At 38.2% G+C, this 20,683-nt stretch overlaps 1 pseudogene; it reads right to left on the bottom strand.

Annotated features, from left to right (window-relative positions):
- Nucleotides 1-18,489: 18,489 nt before the first annotated feature.
- Nucleotides 18,490-19,911, bottom strand: LOC119856295 (annotated as a pseudogene).
- Between the last annotated feature and the right edge of the window lie 772 nt (nt 19,912-20,683).

Raw genomic sequence — 20,683 nt, 5'->3', positions numbered from 1 at the left:
ATATTTTAAGGAATTTGAACTACCCATATAAATTATTGCATTCTAAATTAACTGTCACCACTCAAGAAAAGTTTCAGAGTAGCAGCCGTGTTAGTCTGTATTCGCAAAAAGAAAAGGAGTACTTGTGGCACCTTAGAGACTAACAAATTTATTTGAGCATAAGCTTTCGTGAGCTACAGCTCACTGCATCCGATGAAGTGAGCTGTAGCTCACGAAAGCTTATGCTCTAATAAATTTGTTAGTCTCTAAGGTGCCACAAGTACTCCTTTTCTTTTCACTCAAGAAAAAATACCTGACTGTTCACTGAGCACAGCTTAATGAAAACCTCTGCTCAATGTGCAGCAATGGTTAAAAGAGAAAACACATGTAGGGTGCATAAGGAATGGGATAGAAAATGATACTGAAAATATTATAATGGTGTTAAATTAAGGAATGATACATCCTTACCCGGAATACTACACTGAGTTATGGTTACCCTGCCTGAAAAGGAAATAGCAGAAGTAGAGAAGGGCTTCAAGTAATAGGTGACTAAAATAAATAGAGGCATGTAAAGGAGAGGTTGAGAAGATTGCGGTTCTTTAAGTTAGAGGAAAGAAATCAGATAAGACATAGAAAGTATAAACAAAATAATGAAGGTATGGAGAAGATAAAATGGGCAACTCCTATTTATCCTTTCTCATAATACAAGAATGGGGCATTTGATGGAATTGAAAGGCAGAAAATTTAAAATTGATAAAAGAAAATGTTTTTCACATCATGCATAATTAACCTGTGGATCTTATTACCATAAGATCAAGCAAAAAAGTATTAGACATTTAAATGGATAATGAAAATGTCAAGAGTTACATTAGACAGAATAAAATATTAGGGATATAAACCTTTATGCTTCAGGATATAAACCAATTTCTAAGTGACATGGATTAGGAAAAAATCTTCCCCACAGAGCAGGTTATTCCAAATTGCTACTTTGACATTTTTTGTACCTTCCACTAAAGCATCTAGCACTGACCACTGTTAGAGACTAGGTTTTGAGACAATACTTTTAATATCTTACTTTTTACATAGTATCTAAATATACTACCCTTTGCTCACATGGGAACATGGCTGAGGAAAAAGGAAGTATGGCCAAAGAGCCACAACCTCCACCTGCTCATTTGCTGGAATGGTTGATGCATCCAGACATAAGTTAAGCAGGCAGTCCTGAAACTCTGCTATCTTTTGCCACATTGAGTCAGCATCCAGGAACCATGGGGCAATGTAAATATGGAACAAATTTTATTGTGAGGGTGCTGATGATGGAAACCATAGAAACCATGTATTTGGTGTTTGTTATTACTACTTCAAGCCAGGGGATGTTCAGCATCCCCTGCACCTCTAGTTCCAGTACCACTGAACATGGGTGTAATCTATCAAGAGCTGTCCAGGTGCAGCCTAGCCAGAGCTCAAGATCTGGTCCACAGATTCTTTGGGTAAGTATGACCAGGATATGTTCTACATTCTAAATTTTTCCCCTTGTTGAAAGCTGGGTAGATAATTGACTAAATATACACCAACTTGCTCTTGATTCCCATTGACTTTTCTTTCATCTATTAGCTGCTTCATGTGAGTCATAGTTCAAGGATACCTTCACAACATATACTGTAAACAGTTTGTTTAGACCACTACGTAGAAAATTACTATAACTGCAACTCTTCTTTATCTCATATATCAAGCCATAAAAAAGCTTAGGTTTTATCCAGTTTCACAAATAGACACTTCAATTGTGTCTGAAAAACCATATGGCAAACATCTCCTCCTCACTTTGCACTCTATTGTTATCATCCATCTGTGCCAAAAGGAACAAATATTATAGGCACTCCTTAATTTTCTTAGACATAGGCTGGAAGGAAATGTGTAAGAAATACTTCCCTACAGCTGTCTCTGGACATCCTCCAATTGTTAGTCCTGGTTATCTTTCTCAGTTAACACATCAAAATTAGCAAACCTAAGAACTTTCTTTTTCCACAGCAAAGCATTTTGTTGCTGGTTTCTCTTCAGATGTCAACAGTGTCTGCCAACAAGAATAGGTTTCCTCTTGTCTCTGTGTAGATATCCCCAAGATGATTCATAGATACTAAGATCAGAAGGGACCATTCTGATCATCTAGTCCGAACTCCTGCACAACGCAGGCCACAGAATCTCACCCACCAACTTCTACAAAAAATCTCACCTATGTCTGAGCTATCGAAGTCCTCAAATCGTGGTTTAAAGACTTCAAGAAGCAGAGAATCCTCCCTCAAGTGACCCATGCCCCATGCTACAGAGGAAGGCGAAAAACCTCCAGGGCCTCTTCCAATTTGCCCTGGAGGAAAATTCCTTCCCGACCCCAAATATGGCGATCAGCTAAACCCTGAGCACATGGGCAAGATTCACCAGCCAGATACTACATAAAATTCTTTCCTAGGTAACTCAGATCCCATCCATCTAATATCCCATCTCAGGGGATTAGGCCTATTTACCCTGAATATTTAAAGATCAATTAATTATCAAAATCACATTATCCCATCATACCATCTCCTCCATAAACTTATCGAGTAGAATTTTAAAGCCAGTTAGATCTTTTGCCCCCACTGCTTCCCTTTGAAGGCTATTCCAAAACTTCATTCCTCTGATGGTTAAAAACCTTCGTCTAATTTCAAGTCTAAACTTCCTGGTGGCCAGTTTATACCCATTTGTTCTTGTGTCCACATTGGTGCTGACCTTAAATAATTCCTCTCCTTCTCTATTTATCCCTCTGATGTATTTATAGAGAGCAATCATTTCTCCCCTCAACCTTCTCTTAGTTAGGCTAAACAAGCCAAGCTCCTTATGTCTCCTTTCATAAGACAAGTTTTCCATTCCTCAGATCATCCTAGTAGCCCTTCTCTGTCTCTGCTCCAGTTTGAATTCATCCTTTTTAAACATGGGAGACCAGAACTGCACACAGTATTCCAGGTGAGGTCTCACCAGTGCCTTGTATAATGGTACTAAAACCTCCTTATCCCTACTGGAAATACCTCTCCTGATGCATCCCAAAACCGCATTAGCTTTTTTCACAGCCATATCACATTGGCAGCTCATAGTCATCCTATGATCAACCAATACTCCAAGGTCCTTCTCTTCCATTACTTCTATTTGATGCGACCCCAGCTTATAACTAAAATTCTTGTTATTAATCCCTAAATGCATAACCTTACACTTCTCACTATTAAATTTCATCCTATTACTATTACTCCAGTTTACAAGGTCATCCAGATCCTCCTGTATAATATCCTGATCCTTTGAATTGGCAATATCTCCCAGCTTTGTATCATCTGCAAACTTTATTAGCACACTCCCACTTTTTGTGCCGAGGTCAGTAATAAAAAGATTAAATAAGATTGGTCCCAAAACCAATCCGTGAGGAACTCCACTGGTAACCTCCCTCCAGCCTGAGTATCTGAAGGGTTTTTTTTTGTTTGTTTTTTTGTTTGTTTTTTGCATTGGAAATGACAATTGATTTTAACTTTTTTGGCACTATTAATTGACACTATAATGGCAAATGTTACTATGTCATTCTTTGCCTAGCTGTCTGTCCCACATTAAAAGGATGCAGCCTTCTTTTTACAACCAAGTTTACCACCATTCCATTTCATTATTATGGTCATTCATTTGCATGATAAATTCTGAATCCCAAACTGTGATAATAAGAAGGTTATTTATTCTAAAACAGTTAACAAGTTACATTTCCTGCATTCTTATTTTGATTGTATCTGTCATTTTAGGCCTTTATTCCAGAATTTTCCTGCAACTTGGGTATTGACAGATTGAAAGGTAGTGATTCTCACAATATGATCATCAATATTGCTCTGTATAATGCTCTTTATTGTCATGCTCGGAGTTGGGTAAAATCTTGTGGATAGTGGGCATAACTTCATTCCGCATAAATATGGAAAAAACAATTAACCTCCTTTATGGAATAAATAGCTAAAATTATAGGAGCCACTATCCAAAATGCAGGCAACATGATGAAATCTGAATTATGTGCGTGAAGGGGTTTCACTAAGGAGTAGGTATTGTTGGATAATCTGCGTGTATGAGTGGAACAGAAGCAGCAGAAACACCAGAGAAGTTGAGAAAGAAGGGAACAAAAAGCTTAGGACGGAGAAGGAATCTAGTATGATCTTGATAAAAAAGCTAAGGGAGAGAGCTTTTAGGTAAAGTGCTGGCTGGAAAGAGGCTTGGAACTGTGAGCAAAGAAACAATTCTTACTCTGCCAGGGAAACAGGACTTTATGTACATTCTTTGTAAATAAACTGGATTGTATCAACAAAATACTTGACTCCATCGTCATTTTTTCCTCCTAATAGAAACAACCCATAGGACCCCAAATTTTGGATAACTGCTAATGTCAAAGGGGTAACAGTATTAAAATAAATTGGTACATAAGAGATGTGTATTCAAATCTAGGCCCAATTCAGCAAAACATTTACATATATGCTTAACTCCACCCCTATCTCACATATGCTTAACTTTCAACACATTCATAAAACTCATTGGAGTCTAGCAAATGCTTAAGTGCTTTGCTGAATGGGGATGGATTGATGAACAGGGACCCTGGTGAGCACTGTATTTTACAATTTGGTACACTTCTTAATGTGGTGCAAAGGAAGAAGGTATTAAATGAGCAGGTATAGGTTAAGTGTTATACTATATAAAAGACATTTTAGAGGTTATCAGACAATGATTTCATTGTTTCATTGAGGTTAAATTTTTAAGTAAATATGCATTAAATTCAACCAAGAAGTTGCAATCAGCAGGGATATACAAGCTGACATTCCCTGGATTTTTATGTCCAGGGGGTGGGCTTAGAATGCTCCAGTGTTGATGACTCAACAGTGGAATTCACTTCTCCTCTTGGTCTGACACAGCCCAAGTTTATTAACCTTCAGGTACATTACAAAACTGATTTTTTCTACTCAGGCTGTTCCTGAATGGATAGTTTGAGAAGTGGATCTAAGGGAATCTTAAACTTGGATTTTTTTAACCATTAGTTATATTGATTCAATGAACACACACGTGATTTTTATAGTTATTTATTGTATAATGCCCATGAAAGACATATTATGACATTTTTATAAATTGAAAAATAAATCAATGGTCATTTTACTATGCTACCGGACGATTTAATTTAATACTTGAGTTGCATTTCATTGATGGAGTTCTGCTACTGATAACACACTGCTTTAGGCTATACTTGGTTTGTACTATGCTTTTATTGTTTAAATATTATAACGCTTATTTTAAAAGAACAGGAGTTCAGGGCTGCATGAAACTGCATCCCCAGTTTCTACATACAATTACCATGATTGCCCACACAAGTCAGAAATTATAATCAAGGTCCTTCATTTTTGGTTTTTATTTTGTTTAAGACTTCCTGGGAATCTATCAGTGTTTATTAAAAATTTTAAAATGGTAAAAATTGGTGCAAAAATTAACATAACAGTTTTCTGGGAACATTGGTAAAAGTTGAATTCTAATGACAGCTACTGCATATGATTACACCATGGTGACTTAAGTATATGACCACGTATCCGAGGTTGCTTATTCATTAAAATATCATTTTGAGAATATTGCAGCAAGCAAAAAATAAAAATTTAAAAAATGGCATATTAGCTAAGAGATTGAGTCACCACTTTTTCTCAGTTTGCAAATTGTTTATATTTAGTATAATACTGATATGCCAATGACTGTGTTACAAGATAACAGGTGTTTTCTTTTTTTACAATATCACATGAGTTAATGCATTTGTTAACCATTTTTGGAAGATAACACATCACTCCACTCTTTCTTTGGCACTTTGTCAATAAGTTGATGAGGTGACAAGTCTGGTATTTGTCAACTATGTACTAAATAAGTGGTCTTATCAATTCATGAAAGGTTACACTGTCATCTTCACAAATGGAACAAGAGCATAGGCAGTATTAAATGTGTAATGAATATTAAAAGGAATTGCTACAAGCATGACCCCATAATGGGATTGTCTGAAACCTGACCTGACTCATGCTGTGTGAAATTCACAACATTTGTTTCCACAAATACTTTTGTTTCACAATATTAACATTTGTGATAGTTTTTCACCATTTTTCAATCCAGTTGTTGCTGCATTCAGGTCTCTGATGACTTCTTTGTTTTGTTTTTAATACAATAGTCACTTTTCCTCCAAAATTGGGTCCATATTCACTAGGAAATGGGGCAAATTTTGTTTGAAATATGTACTGTGATGACATTTCCATTAAAAATTATTGTTGAATTTCTAATTTTTAATTAATTATTTAATTAATAATAATTAAATTTAATAAAGTCTTTCAAGCTGTTTTGTATTTTAATAATGCAAAATTTTACAAATATTTTGACATCTTTAATCTTTACCTTTGTGAACAAAGTGACCTTCCTAATGAACAAAGAAAGCCTTTTTATGTATCAAAACTCATTTAAGTTAGCTTTTGCTTGTAAACCCAAATATGATTTGTTGAGAGTTCTACAGTACAAACTATGCTTTATCTTCTATGTTTGTGCAATATGCACAGGAAGGAAACCTTAGGGCCAATGGCAGAAAGTAAAGAAGTCCATAAAGAAAATTCATGGTTCAAAGGGTTTTTTTGCAGTTTTGCAGCTGCCGATGGCCCTGTGTATATAATAGCTAGCTGTATCAAAATTCACATTTTTATCTGGCAAATATCAGATTGTACATTAAACATTTCATACACCATTGGGAACACTGTCTTGATATCATCATCTGCATTTTAACTTGGAGATGGGTCAAAGTTATGGGCTATTTTTATTAATCAAGCCGTGCTCTAGATATTAGGAAGAGAACAGTATAAAGAGAAGAAAATGTCTCAGACTGCTGATTTTTCTATCATTCCGTCTTTAATCTCATTTCGTTTTAACCAATATTGCAATTTGTCAGGGTGCTGCTTTAATCATCTTGTGGATGTAAATTGATCAATGCTAAATTCCCTAATTAATTTATCAAATAAGACCTAGATGTGATTGTTTAATCTATTGTTGATCTTTTTTCTCCAGCTCTACATATGAAATATTACAACTATTCAAATGTTCTTCAGATATATAGACTTACTTATTAGTAGACATTCTTGTATCTCATTCTGAATCTGAATAGTACATTTACGTAAGTCTACAGCTTTGTGGACATCTTGTGTTCATAAGACTTGTCTCTAAACTTGAATAAACTTTTTTCACACCAACAAGTTTGCAGATACCCATTGCAACGTTCATTTAAATATAACAAACAAAACACATATAGGTACTGAATAGACAATACTGTTAAAAAGGGGAAAGAAAGCACAAGCACTTTTGCATTAAAAATCTCCCCATGAAATATGAACTTTAAGGGCTTTTTTTTGGAAGGGAGAGAGTTATTGATTTTCTCTCCTCTAAACTGTTTCCCCCTTAAAGATACCACAGCAGAGTGACAATCCTGTCAGTCACAGATGGCTGGAGTCAATATAAAGGACAATTTGAATGTTTGGCTTTTATGACTAACAGACTGGAACACTGAAAGAAAATGAGGATTTCTTAGCTAAATATTATTAGAAATGACTCTTTCATTTCTTAATTATATATATATTGTAATATTGATTTGGGCAGTACTGTACTGGAAAACTACCACAGGGTATGCCATTGGTATACTTCTTTGCAGAAAGTTATAACCAGTTTGGTAAGTAGCAGTCAGTCTTTTGTTGCCTTTTAAACTTCACTCAGGAAGCTGTGTTTGGGATTTCTATCTACAGTAAGAAAAAGTTAAACTGTCCTACACCTCAAAAGATCACAAAAGATTCTGGAGTACTTAAATCAAGTGATGGGAATAATGTTAACCTTTACAGCACTGAGTGTTCGGGCCAGGTCACGGGTGGCCTGTGGGCATGGAATTAACCTCTCCGTATTGGTGCCAAAGATCAGAGATCACTCTATGGCAAGACTAGGTCAAAACCACAAAGTCAGAGTCCATTACCAAACTGACAGCATGAGGCCAGAATTGGGGTGAGGCCTGTCCAGGATCTTTCACCAATGGTATTAAACTGGAGACAGTAAACCAGGATCAGAGTCACCAGAGCTGAGTCTAGATTAAGAACTGGGAGTCTGGGATCAAGGCGAGTCTCAGTGAATAGCAGCAAGCAGGGTCTAAAGAAAAAGTACACCAGAGGTGTGCATTGCTCAAACAACTCCCAGCAATGGCTTCCTGGTTTATATGCCAGCCAATCAAGGAATCACAGAAAGCTCATCACTCAGGCCTACTAGGATGGGACTTCTTGGAGGGTTCAGCCTCCCAGTTCCTCTTGGTGGCAACTGAACCCTGGTTGTGATAAGGAAGCATTGCTTCCCTTGAACCCCACAGAGTTCTAGACCCATGGGCTCTTTCACTGAGGACAAATAGACTCCTGCTTTTGACTGAGGAACAAATTCAGAGACAACTCTTCTAATCCCTCTTTCCTCCTCTCTTCCTGTCAGGATGAACCCTGCTTCCACCCCTCCTCTTACTTTCTCCCTCTCCTTCTTCTTAAATCAACAGAAGCCATTTTTTCCTTTTTGCCCACACACTAAGCCACTTGCACAAACACACCTCAAGCAGGCAGAGAGCAGTCTTCTCTGCACACATACTTCTCTGCACCAATCTGCTGTTGGTTCCATGGTGATTCTTCCTTAAATATGGACTCATTTCATGATGTAACCTGCTTCCCAGCTTCAGGATCCTGCCTGAGGAAGTAGTCTGAAATCTGTAATTAGGAATGTTACATGGACATGGACATGTCTGTACTGCATCCTGGAGAAGGAGTAGAAGCTTGTGGGGTCCAAGCAGCAGGTGGCACATCAGATCACAACAGACTCCAATCGAGAATCCTGATCTGATCCTACCTCCCCATACCAATAGCTTAGATACCCTTCTTCCTGCATAGAGCCCTCTCCCATTCTATTAGCTGCAATTATAACTACCCTATCCCAAGGAGGTAAAATACCTGGATTAGCCAAACTAGTTAAAAGCAACTCAAAGAGTACTTTAGTTTTATTGCTCCTCTCTCTTTCAGGAAGCTGCACCAGTTTACTAAAGTCTTTGTCTACTATCACTCTCTTAATTAACTGTGTGCCCTCTAATAAAGGAGCTCAGCATTACTATACTGGCATTTGGAGACCATCAGAGAGGGGAGGTTTGGAGCAGCCCATACTTCCCTGCATGTTAGAATAGAGAGGTGATTTAGACAGGGGTCCACCACAAAAATGGGAGTTTTGATACTGACTTCAGTGGGACTAGGATTTCACCCTTATTCTTTCCCTTTCTTGAGGAAATGCAGTAGAGTTATTCTGGCTCTAAACTTGCATGGACTGTATAAACCCTAGAAAGGCAAAATGGTCAGAAGAGCTCTGGAAATGGAGAGCTCTTTTGAATAAGTATTCTCCATCCTCCTCACTCCCACATTGTATACTCCACAAGTCCTCATGGCAAAGTTTTGCTTTTAGTCTTTGTTCTGCCTTTTCATGTCTAGCTAATCATTCACTCAGACAGGTCAGGTGTTGTCTGAGCTTATCTAGCCCCAAAAGTGGTAGGTATGTTTTGCTGGATCAGGCCCTATATTCTTATCAAGCTCACAGATATGTGCGTAATATGTTTTTACAGACTTTTTATATCTGTACTTAGGAACCAGGAGTTTTTCCCTTGTAAATATTTGCCTCTGCACTGAATAAACACTTTTCAAGGACATTCTTGAAACAAAGGATAAAACACCTCAAGAGGCTATTTCCTGGTTAAACAATAAAAAAAGACAGTGTCTTCCAATACCACTAGCTTCCAAATACTATCACCTTTTGTATCCTGTTTCTTAATTTTGTCATGGCAACACGGCATCTCTTAAAGAGTCATCCAATAGCACAAGTTATCATCACAGTTCTTGAAGTAACTGATCCCTTTGTGGCCTCCACTCAGGCCTCTCGCCATCATCTTTCTTGAGGCAGAGTCTTACATCTCTCTTTCTAGACATGGGAATTTAGGCTGCAATTCCTCTTGCAATTCACTGTAATCACATTAGCAAGTCTGACTTTAGTTTAGCATCTACAGTCCTGTTTTCCTAGAAGCAATGACAGGGGTAGCCAGTGACCAACTAGCCGTCATAAACACAAAGTATTATTTATTCAGAACAAAAGCATTTCAAAGAAAGCATATCTTAAAAACAATCAACAGCTTACATGCAGGTTTAGCTTATTAGGCAATCATCCATGTTCCACATGGAGATCCTGATGGGAAAAAGTACTTCAGATCCTGCCCACAGAGTTTGTCCCCTTGGTCAATTCTTGGATCAGTTGGGAGAGATGTTAGTCTAGATCCACAAAAGTACTGAGGCACCTAACTCTGGGGTTGAAGTGTCTAAGTCCCTGTATTAGGCTCCATTGTGATCCACAAAACTCCTGCCTAACTCTGTAGCTATCTAGATTCACTCAGTGCCTAAGTCTCTACGGTACAAGTTCCTTAGGCACCTATGTTTCTGCCTCTGGGTATGCGCACTGTTTCCTCCCTCTAGGCATCCAGATGCCTATCTTCCATCTAAGCCCCAAAGTGATCCAGGAACCAGGGGAAAAATAGATGTTCATTAACCTATCTTGTATGCAAGGTCCAATTTGGTAAGCATGCTTAGAGGCTGCCTACCAGATTGGGTCCCATTCAAAAATATCTCTGCTGGAGGAGGAGGAGGAGGAGGTAGTGGAGCTGATGTCTACTTTGTCCACTGGTTTGAGCACTCACCTGAGACATGGTAAACTCAGGTTCAAGTTGCCCCTTTTACTGACAGAAAAAAGATTTAGACAGGAATCTCCCACCTCTCAGGAGAGTGTTTTAACCATCAAGCTATGTGATATTCTGAGCAAGGGCTCCCTGACTCTGTCCTGTTGAAGCAGTTCCCGTTACAAGGTGAGCACCACTTCCTCCTCCTCTGGTAACTTTGTGTGGAATGAGGCAGGCACCAGGACTTAGGCACTTAACCCCCAGGCAATGACTTAGGTGTTAAGGGTATGTTTACACTGCAGAAAAGACCCTTGGCAGCAAGCCTCAGAATCCGGGTCAACTGACTTGCGTTTGCAGAACTTATACTACAGGACTAAAACTAGTGTGTAGAGATGCAGGTTTGGGCTGGAGCTGCACTCCTAGACCCCCACCCCCTTGGTTTTCAGAGCCTGAACCTCTATACTGGTATTTTTAGCCCCATAAAGGCTAAAAATTAGTTTGTGTTCTTAGATTTGCTGCCGCGCATCTTGTTTTTGCAGTGTAGATATATCCACTGCCATCTGACTCCAGAAGAGGGACTCCCTACTCTGGATTGCTATAAGAGAGGGTGCCTATCTCCACAAGATGAGTGGGGTTTAGAGACACACACACACACACACACACACCCCGTCCATGGTATTTCCCACTGATTAAAGTGGTTTCCCACTTAGCATGTTGGCTTTAGTGGATTGTGTTCTTAGCACCTATCTCTCCCCATTCATTGTAGAGGAGCCTAGGCACCTATCTCAGGCTTTGTGGATCCCAGGCTTGTTCCTGTGATTTTCTAGGCACCTAAAAGTTAGGCATTGTGATGCACAGCACTGCAACACCTAAGTCCCTTTATGTCAGGGTGGTCACTTTTAGCCTCTTAAATCAGTGCAAACTAGTCTATCCAATTTCACCCTCAATGGGTGGGGAGAGGCTCCTCCAGACTTGTTAGCTGCTGAGGGATTTGTAGTGACCTTAATCCCTGCATGTAACCTCTGTAACTCCCCAAGGAGCCAGAATACAATTCCTACATTTATAAAGTTGATACAATAGTCTTTGAATATTCCATGTGTCCATAATATCTGTCACAGTTATATCATGTATTTTTCTTATTTTCTTACATATTCAATTTATATATTCTATTGGAAGCGGGGGTAGTCCCCACTCTGCTCTGAATAAAATGTACACACACTAGGCTAGACCCTCAGTTGTGCCCCCCATCAGATGTAGGAGGCATGGAGCGGGCATAGCAGGGTAGCAGAAAGAACTGCAACAGTTTGTGTAACTTAGAGGAGCCCTTACGCATTAAGTGTTCCCAGGACTGGGGGAACTGAAAGATGGACTAGAGCCACCTTACCCATAACCCACCCCTTCCTTAGCTGCAATAAGTTGGGTGAACTTGTAGGAGTAAAATAAAAGCCGATCCAAACTTTCATCCAGAACCCTTTCTGAAATGCGAAACACTTTGGTTAATCCTTTCAATCTCATTGTTTCAGTTTTCATGACTGCCCATTCAGGTTCTGAATCAGAACTTGGCTACTCTTTTTTGACTCACCAGAAACAGGAATTTGTAGAAATCTTGCAAGAAACCCTGTTATAATATTTACAATCTACTCTTTCAATCTTAAGAAGTTATGGTAATTCAGATAAGAATCTGTTGATTTCCACTGCAAACAAAACCCTTTGAGATACCACTATCACTAATTCAAGCTTCTTTTCATTCTAAATGACCATTTCCTCAATAAAATCCCAATTCAGCTTCTTAGTTGTGCCCAGAGCACTCTATAGTCAGTGTCAGGGAGCTTTCCAGGATTGGCACATGTTAATGTTAACCCTCTCTTTCCTTTTGCAAGTTGGAAAAAATTCCTTTAATGTTGCTCCTGGAACACACAAATGGAGAAACAAGTTCCAAGGTAAGTACCAAACTGGGATTTACATATGATACGGTGTTGGATTATCAATGAGCCAGTGAAACAGCTTGATTTTTTTTAACTGTAACAAAAATGAAAATTGTAGTTTCCAAGTCCCAAATTCTACCCTCAGTTGCTTCAGCATAACTATCAGTAACATCAATGGACTTGAGTATATTTATGTAATGGCAGAAAGTTTCACCAAGAAAAGACAAGAAATTCACATTTTAAAAACTTTTTTAGGTTGGGTAAGAATTATTTCAAAATATTTATGAAGCACTATATAACAGTGAAGTCCAGGAGAAGAGTAGAATACAACACTCATCTAGAATAGCAGCCAGAATAGTCAGGATTTAGCATGTTTCTTTCACACTCAGAAGAGGCTTGACAAAAAATATTAGAATTCCAAATATGCCAACGGAGTGAGCCAATTTCACAGATTCAGAGTGTATAAGGCCAGAAGGAGCCACTGTGATCACCTAGTCTGACCTCCTGTATAACACAGGCCATACAACTTTTCTAAATTAATTCCTATTTGAACTAGATCACATCCTTTAGAAAAATATCCAATCTTAATTTAAAAATTGCCAGTGGCAGTGCAGTTAGACTTGCAGATCAAAAGAGCCATGCTTAATATCATACATATTAGAGATGCTAATTGACAGGATTTTGATATTACCCAAGATAGGCATCCATAAATACAAGTCAGAGCCTAAAATATCTACTTTGGTGTAGCCATCGGCAATTCAGAACTGTAATTATCATAAATAGCCAGTGGATGTCATTTGCTTTGTAAGCCAATACAGCTGAAGGCATATGTCTCTGGCACTGAAACACTTTGATTATTAGCACATTGGGGACAGGATTTCTTACAGCTAGGAATACGTTTTTAGGAATGTACAGGAATTAGATAAAAACCCAATTATATTATTGAAAATTGGAGCTCTGCACCTAATTTCCCGATGCACCATATGGAACATTTACTTTTTAGCAGTAATGCAATATTTGTGAGTGCTTAGCAACTTTAGTAAGCTGCTTGAAAATGATTGTTAAAGTCAAAGAGGCGCACACAGCTTTGAGTTCTATTACAAACTTGGATGGAGGATCTAATTCCTGCTCCCACTAGCTGTCAATGCTATTGACTCCAATGGAAGCAGAAGGAGTCCCCTAAGCACTGTAGAATAAGGCATTTAAAAATAAGTAGTCAGTGCTAAAATGATCTATTAATAAAACTAGTACAGCGAAATAAGACACACATTTCCTTCTAAAAGATGCAGTTTCAATTCAGGGGTGTTAAAATGCTTAAGTACCACTGAAATTAAACGTGCTTAAGAGCTTTGCTGAATCAACACCTAAATGGCTAAATACAGCAATACCTGTTTTCACAACTACCAATACGGATACGATGCTCTCCTTCCCACACATACGTATACCTGTAAATAAATACCTCTAAATTTGCTGTCTTGAATTTGGGTTTTCGGTTCTATTTTGTTTATTTTCCATGTGTACAGAATAGGACAAACCATCACAAATGCAGAAGAAGCTAGTTACAAATAGCTCTTTCTGCAGAACTTTCAGTATTTTAAACTTCTGCTGGTTTCTGAACCATGAGTCAGTTTAACCCTATTGCTATGACCCAAATGTGAACAACTAGTTTATATATCCTTTCTTTCTATACTGAGGGCATTCTTATATAACCATCTTTAACAGTGGAATTCATATTACACTCTAAAAAAAATCCTTATCTTAAATAGCTTCATGAGTTTGTAGATTCTACAGGGGAGGAATACATTTTCTACGCCCAATTTCTTATACAAAGCTGTAGCCTGTCTGGACTTTATTAGATATGATGTTTGGGGCTTCTCTTTTAAATAGATGATATAGCTCTCTTAACATACGTTATCATACTGTGACAACATTACTAAATTACACCTTTATTACCAGACACTGAAAACAAATTATGAAAATTGTGGGGAATTTTACAGATCCTTGTGAAGGTGCTTTATATGCTGCACAATGATTTCCTAACAAACTGTTACTTAACTTTTGCTTCTTTTCTAACAGTGTAGATACTGTGATCGCACAGTGAACAAATGTGCAAGTGTGAGCACTGAAAGCCGCTGCTGGAAAAACAAATGGAAATCATAATGAGTGCTGGAATCATCACTCAGAAACAGAACAATTCTGGGAGAAGGTAAAAGAACCTACGTTAGCTTTGGGTCTAGAATGTTATGTCCAGAGCAATACTAGGGGCACTAACCACCCAAAGCCCACAATACTAGGGGCACAAACCACCCAAAGGTCGAATAGTGATAGAGCCTGAAAACATGCTTGGCATCCTCTTATTTTTGCTTAACGGGAAAGTCACCTAGAGCTGAAGCGCATAGGAGCCACACACTGTCAGAAGTAGTAGCAAGCACTCAGCAAGGCTGATTGATCAGGAATGAGAAAACTTTTAGTTCCTGTTGAGGGAGCCATCTCAGAAAGGTCAATTAGACGTGTCTGGACTTAATCCAAATGACATGGATCTATAGGGACACTAATACCATGGGGTTCCTGTGCACTTTCAAATATCTGCTTTGATTCAACCTACATGTGACGAGGTAGAATGATCCCACACTTTAGAGTTTGTTGGTCTCATTCTCCATTATATTTATAACAGTTTTTCACAGGTGTGGTTCCACTTATTTCAACAGGGTGGAAAATCAGGCCCAGTTTGATATATTTGTAAAGTGCTTTCGGATCATCTAAGACTAAAGGTGCAATGTAAATATAAGCTAGATAAGCATGGTGATTCTGAGCAGTACCTACTGGTTGCTCAATTTGTTGCCTGGGCAGTCACAGCCCTGAAATGATTTATCTGAGAATGCTTTGCAATAAATTCAGGATGAAAAGCTCTATGAAAAAATCCACATTTTATGCTAAACATTAAATAATTTATATAACTATTAAACAGCAAAGTTCTTATTGCTAAAGTACAATAATTTAGCTTTTTTAATTGTATCAATTATTTTGATAAAATGTTATAATGACTTCACAATTATCAGCCACTATTTTATAGAGCCATCAAAATTTGCAATAGAATTATTTAGATTGTAAGCTGTTATACAGGGACTTTCTACTACTACTGTATATGTACAGGGCCCTGTTCTTGTCTGATTTTTAGGCACTTTAATAAATATTATGATGATTGTGAATATTAATAATACGATGCTGAAAATGGGATGGCATGCAAATTATAATAGAAATTACACATTCCGTTTTCAATCACAAACACTAAACTATTTTAGTTTGAACCATATTACTAGAATATAGAAAAGAGATTAATTTAATTTAACCTACTAGAAAGAGTTGTTTTAATGTTTGTGGCCAAAATTTTCCAAATAGGAGCCTAAAGCAAGGATCCTAAATCCATTTAAGCACCTAAATTAGTGGCCTGCTTTTCCTCAATGGGAATTGTGGAGTACTTGGCACTTCTGAAAATCAGCTTAAGGGGCAGTGCATTGCTGTGCTGTCCCCAGTCAGCTTGGGAAGAAGACTGAGAGTCAGGGACTTGCTTGCCCACTATTCCAAAGAGGGAGTAAAGTGTGCTGTATCTATATCTGTATCTGGAGCAACCTATGCTCTCTGATGTATTGCACAGCTATGCTGCTGAGCATGTAATCAAGGTTCTTCCCTGTTCCTGACCTCTTCCAGTCACCTGTGAGGAGGAGGAGAAGCAGCAGCTTTGAGGAGCTTCCTTCCCCTCTTGTTGCCCATGATATGAGTCTATGTGATAGCCTTGTATTATACCTTTTTGCTGCTGCACTAGCAAGGCCATGATTTGGCCCTTAGGCTTTTGCACTGACCAGCTGGATGCAGTTTTCTTTTAACATGGGTAAGGAATTAAGTCTTTCAAATTGGGATATATGAGAGAAAGACTACTGAACTATGGTGGCATATAGAGTCACAGACTGCTTTTGATCCATACGTAGAGCTCCCATTTACATCTTTGGGAGTTCCCTGTGTGCAGCAAGGGAGACATAGAGACAACATTTATCAAGAAACAAGGTGGTGATGATAAAGTGAAGTACTTTGTAATTATGATAGTTACAGTTATATGGCAGAATGGTATTTCTAGGAACCAGGGTGGGAAAAGAAGTTAGAACAGGGAACGGGGATGGGAATGAGGATTCCTGGGCTCAATTCCCAGATCTAACACTGTCTGACCTTGAGCAAATCACTTGTGCCAAAACTTTCAAAAGTGTCCACTAAACTAGCATGCCCATTTTGAGACACCTAGGCGCTTGTTATAAGATGGGGAGAACTCACAACTCTCATCCACTTCAATAAGAGTTTCACGACTCTGCACCTCCACAAGTCAGATGCCAGGCATCTTAAGCAGAGCACCTAAAAGTTCAGTCACCCAAATTTAATGTACACTTTTGACAATGTTAGCATCATCATCTCTATACCTCAGTATGTGTCTGCAAAATGCTCCTGATACTTCAGAGAGATGTTATGAAGCTTAATTAGTGTTTGTTAAACACTTTGCACTTGTATGATTTTTTTCTAAAGAACCATCAAATCATCTACTCTGACCTCCTGTGCATCACAGGCCAATAACCACCACCTAGTCACCCCTGTACCAAGCCCAACAACCAGAATTAGACCAAAATATTACAGCCTACAGCTGTGTTTCCCAAACTTTTTTGGCCAAGGAACACTTTTAGCCTATTATGGAACACTTATAATATTATTTTGTAGTCGTTTGGTTTTCAAATAAAAAATTGCATTATTTATGCTCAAATATATTTTATTTATAAAACAAAGCAAAAATACAAATTTAAAATAACTTGAACTAACAATTTCTAATTGGAAAGCGCATATAAAGTAGTACAAAAAGCAAGTGCAAGAGTCAAAATTTAAAACAGTGTTCTACTTTTAAAAAACTGTTTTTATATATACACAAACACCAAACAAATTAGATTTTTACTAGGAAAATCTATTTTTATAAACAGAAATACAAATTTCGATTTAATGGGATTGGTGTTTCTGCGTTTTTCTACCACAAATTCACTTAATATTAGGAATAATGCTGGAAAGTTGAATCCTCAATGTGAGGTGCAGCATCAAGTCTATTCCTATATTTGGTTTTTGTTGCAGTATAATATGAAAATCCCATCTCACACAAATAAGTTGTAGCAAAAGGAAGGAGCACTCAAACTGCACATTTAGCCACATTAGGGTACTCTTCTATTAGGCTGCTCCAAAAATTATTCAGCAGAAGATCTTTAAACTTTTGTTTCCAATCAGAATCAGAAATTAAGTCAATTAGGCTTTCATAATTGTGCGCAGTAAAGCCGACTGGTTTGACTGTAATTACAAACTGATTTCGAACCCAAGCATTATCATCAGTAGTTGTAGGAAAATATTCTAATAAAGAGGCCTGCAAGTGATGAAAGTGCTGTAAAATGGTGCTGGAAACTTCTTCATGGACTGTAGAATTTATTTCAGTCAGAAATTCATATAGTGTAGGGAAGCAGTCGAAGTTATTCGGGGGGGGATAGTTCAGTGGTTTGAGCACTGGCCTGCTTAACCCAGGGTTGTGAGTTCAATCCTTGAGGGGGCCATTTAGGGATCTGGGGCAAAAATTGGGGATTGGTCCTGCTTTGTGCAGGGGGTTGGACTAGATGACCTCCTGAGGTCCCTTTCAACCCTGACATTTTATGATACACTGAAGATGCCCAGAATTCCAGTTTCTTCTTTAAAGACAAAATTTTATCCATTGTTGTAAAAATGGGTCACATTCTTTCCTTGCAGCAACAGATTAATTTCATTTAATTTTGCAAAAATATCTGCAAGATACGCAAGTCTCATTAGCCACAAGGAATTTCTCAGACAGTCATTAAATTTTCAACCTGAATTATCTGAAGTGAAGAATACCAGTAGTTCACTACGAAGCTCAAAAAGCCTCACAAGCACTTTTCCTCTGGATAGCCACCTCACTTCCGTATGTAAAAGAAGTGTTTTGTGCTGACTACCCATTTCCTTGCACAAAATTTTAAATAATCTGGATTGAAGTGGTCGAGATTTGACAAAATTGATAATTTGTACTGCTTCATGGAGCACAATTTTCAGATCTGCTGGTATTTTTTTAACTGCAAGTGCTTGTCTGGGTAGAACACAATGGCTCTTAGTGCTTTCTGGTGCCACACTTATGATTCGCGTTACAGCTCCTTTAATCTTCCCGATCATTGCCCGAGAACCATCAGTACATACATCAATACATTTTCCCCAACTAATTTCATGCTTTCTGATCAAATTGTTGATGCAGTTGAATATTTCTTCTCCAGTCATTTAGCTTTGCAGAGATTCACATAAGAGCAGGTCCTCTTCAATAATATTATTAAATCTATATCTATAGTAGCACAGCAAGTCCTGAAATGTCAGTGGACTCATCTAGCTGCAATGAATACTCGTGGCAAATTTTCAGTTGGCACACTAGCTCTTTTTCTATGTCATTGGCAAGATCTTTAATACAGCATGTAACAGTATTATTTGACAACTGTACAGCATCAATTTTTTATCAGACTGCTCGCTCAACATGCACGTTACAATATCTTTCGCGCAAGGCTTGATAAGCATTTCTCCAACACTGTGAGCTTCTCCAGCAAGCGCTATATGGTAACTTACTCGATAAGATGCCTCTGTTGCACTTTCGTTGTCTGCTTTAGCAATTTTAATCATTGAAAGTTTACAATTTCCAAGTGAGTCATGCTGCCTCTTGAAAAAACTTATATCTTTGTCTTTGTATTCAGCATGCTTGGTTTCCAAATGCCTAGGAAGTTTAGCAGGAGCCAATGAACTATTTGCTAGTATTTTGTTGCACATGACACACTGCGCATCAGGAACATTTTTATTTCCAACACACGTAAAACCGAAAGACAAATAACTTTCATCATACATTTGTTTTGGTCTTTTAACACCTGCTTCTTCTTGTTTTTTGATATACTTCGGTGAAAATTCTTTCACCTTGGATAACTCACTAGTACTAACAGATTTTTCAGCAACAAAAGACTGAGATTGTTCATCCTCACTTTGAAGTGTCACAATATTTTGCTTGTTTATTTCGGCCACAGTTGGAATACCAGAAGAACTTGCTTTTCCTTTTGAAGTTCCTTCTTTAAGCCACAAATCCATGGTGATTAGGTTTAGTAACAATATTTACAAATACTGATTTTTGTCAAATTTCGTTTGTCACAAATATTTATATTGTTTCGAGTGAAGCTAGTTTAGTGTGCTTATCGCACACATGGTTTGAACGTGTTGAGTGAATATATTATATTCAAGATGGAGTAAAGAGAATGGTGTGTGCATATCGCTGCAGTTCGCGCAGCCTCGAGCAGAAGGGGTACAATGTCACTAACTGAAACGTGCCCGAAAGGAGTAGATGTCAACATGCTTGCGTGCCGCGTTCTTTTTACACCATGATATTCACAAAACACCTATTTACATTGTGCGGAACACCAGTGTTCCGTGGAACACAGTTTGGAAAACGCTGACCTACAGGAAACTAGACTATTATGTGCCACAGGCAGAGAACAGGAGAAGCCAATATGCACCAATGCCTGAGGCCTCTGCAACGTCAGGGAATTAATTTAGTGAGCTATACTCTGATGATCCTAGCAAGTGATCAGCGCCCTATGCTGCAGAGGAAGGTGAAAAAAACCCCAATGTCTCTGTCCATCTAGTTTTGGGGAAAATTCCATCTCAACTAAATATGGTGATCAGTTAGACCCTAAGCATGTGAGCAAGACTCACCAGCCAAGCATCTGAGAAAGAGAATTCTCACTACCACCTGGGGTGACCAGACAGCAAATGTGAAAAATCAGGACAGGGGGAGCCTATATAAGAAAAAGACCCACAAATCGGGACTGTCCCTATAAAATCGGGACATCTAGTCATCCTACTA

Source organism: Dermochelys coriacea, chromosome 5 (genome assembly GCF_009764565.3).
Source record: "Dermochelys coriacea isolate rDerCor1 chromosome 5, rDerCor1.pri.v4, whole genome shotgun sequence".
Classification (NCBI taxonomy): Eukaryota; Metazoa; Chordata; order Testudines; family Dermochelyidae; genus Dermochelys; species Dermochelys coriacea.
The sequence above is the reverse complement of the archived record's forward strand: the minus strand, read 5'-3'. Positions and strand labels throughout refer to the sequence as shown.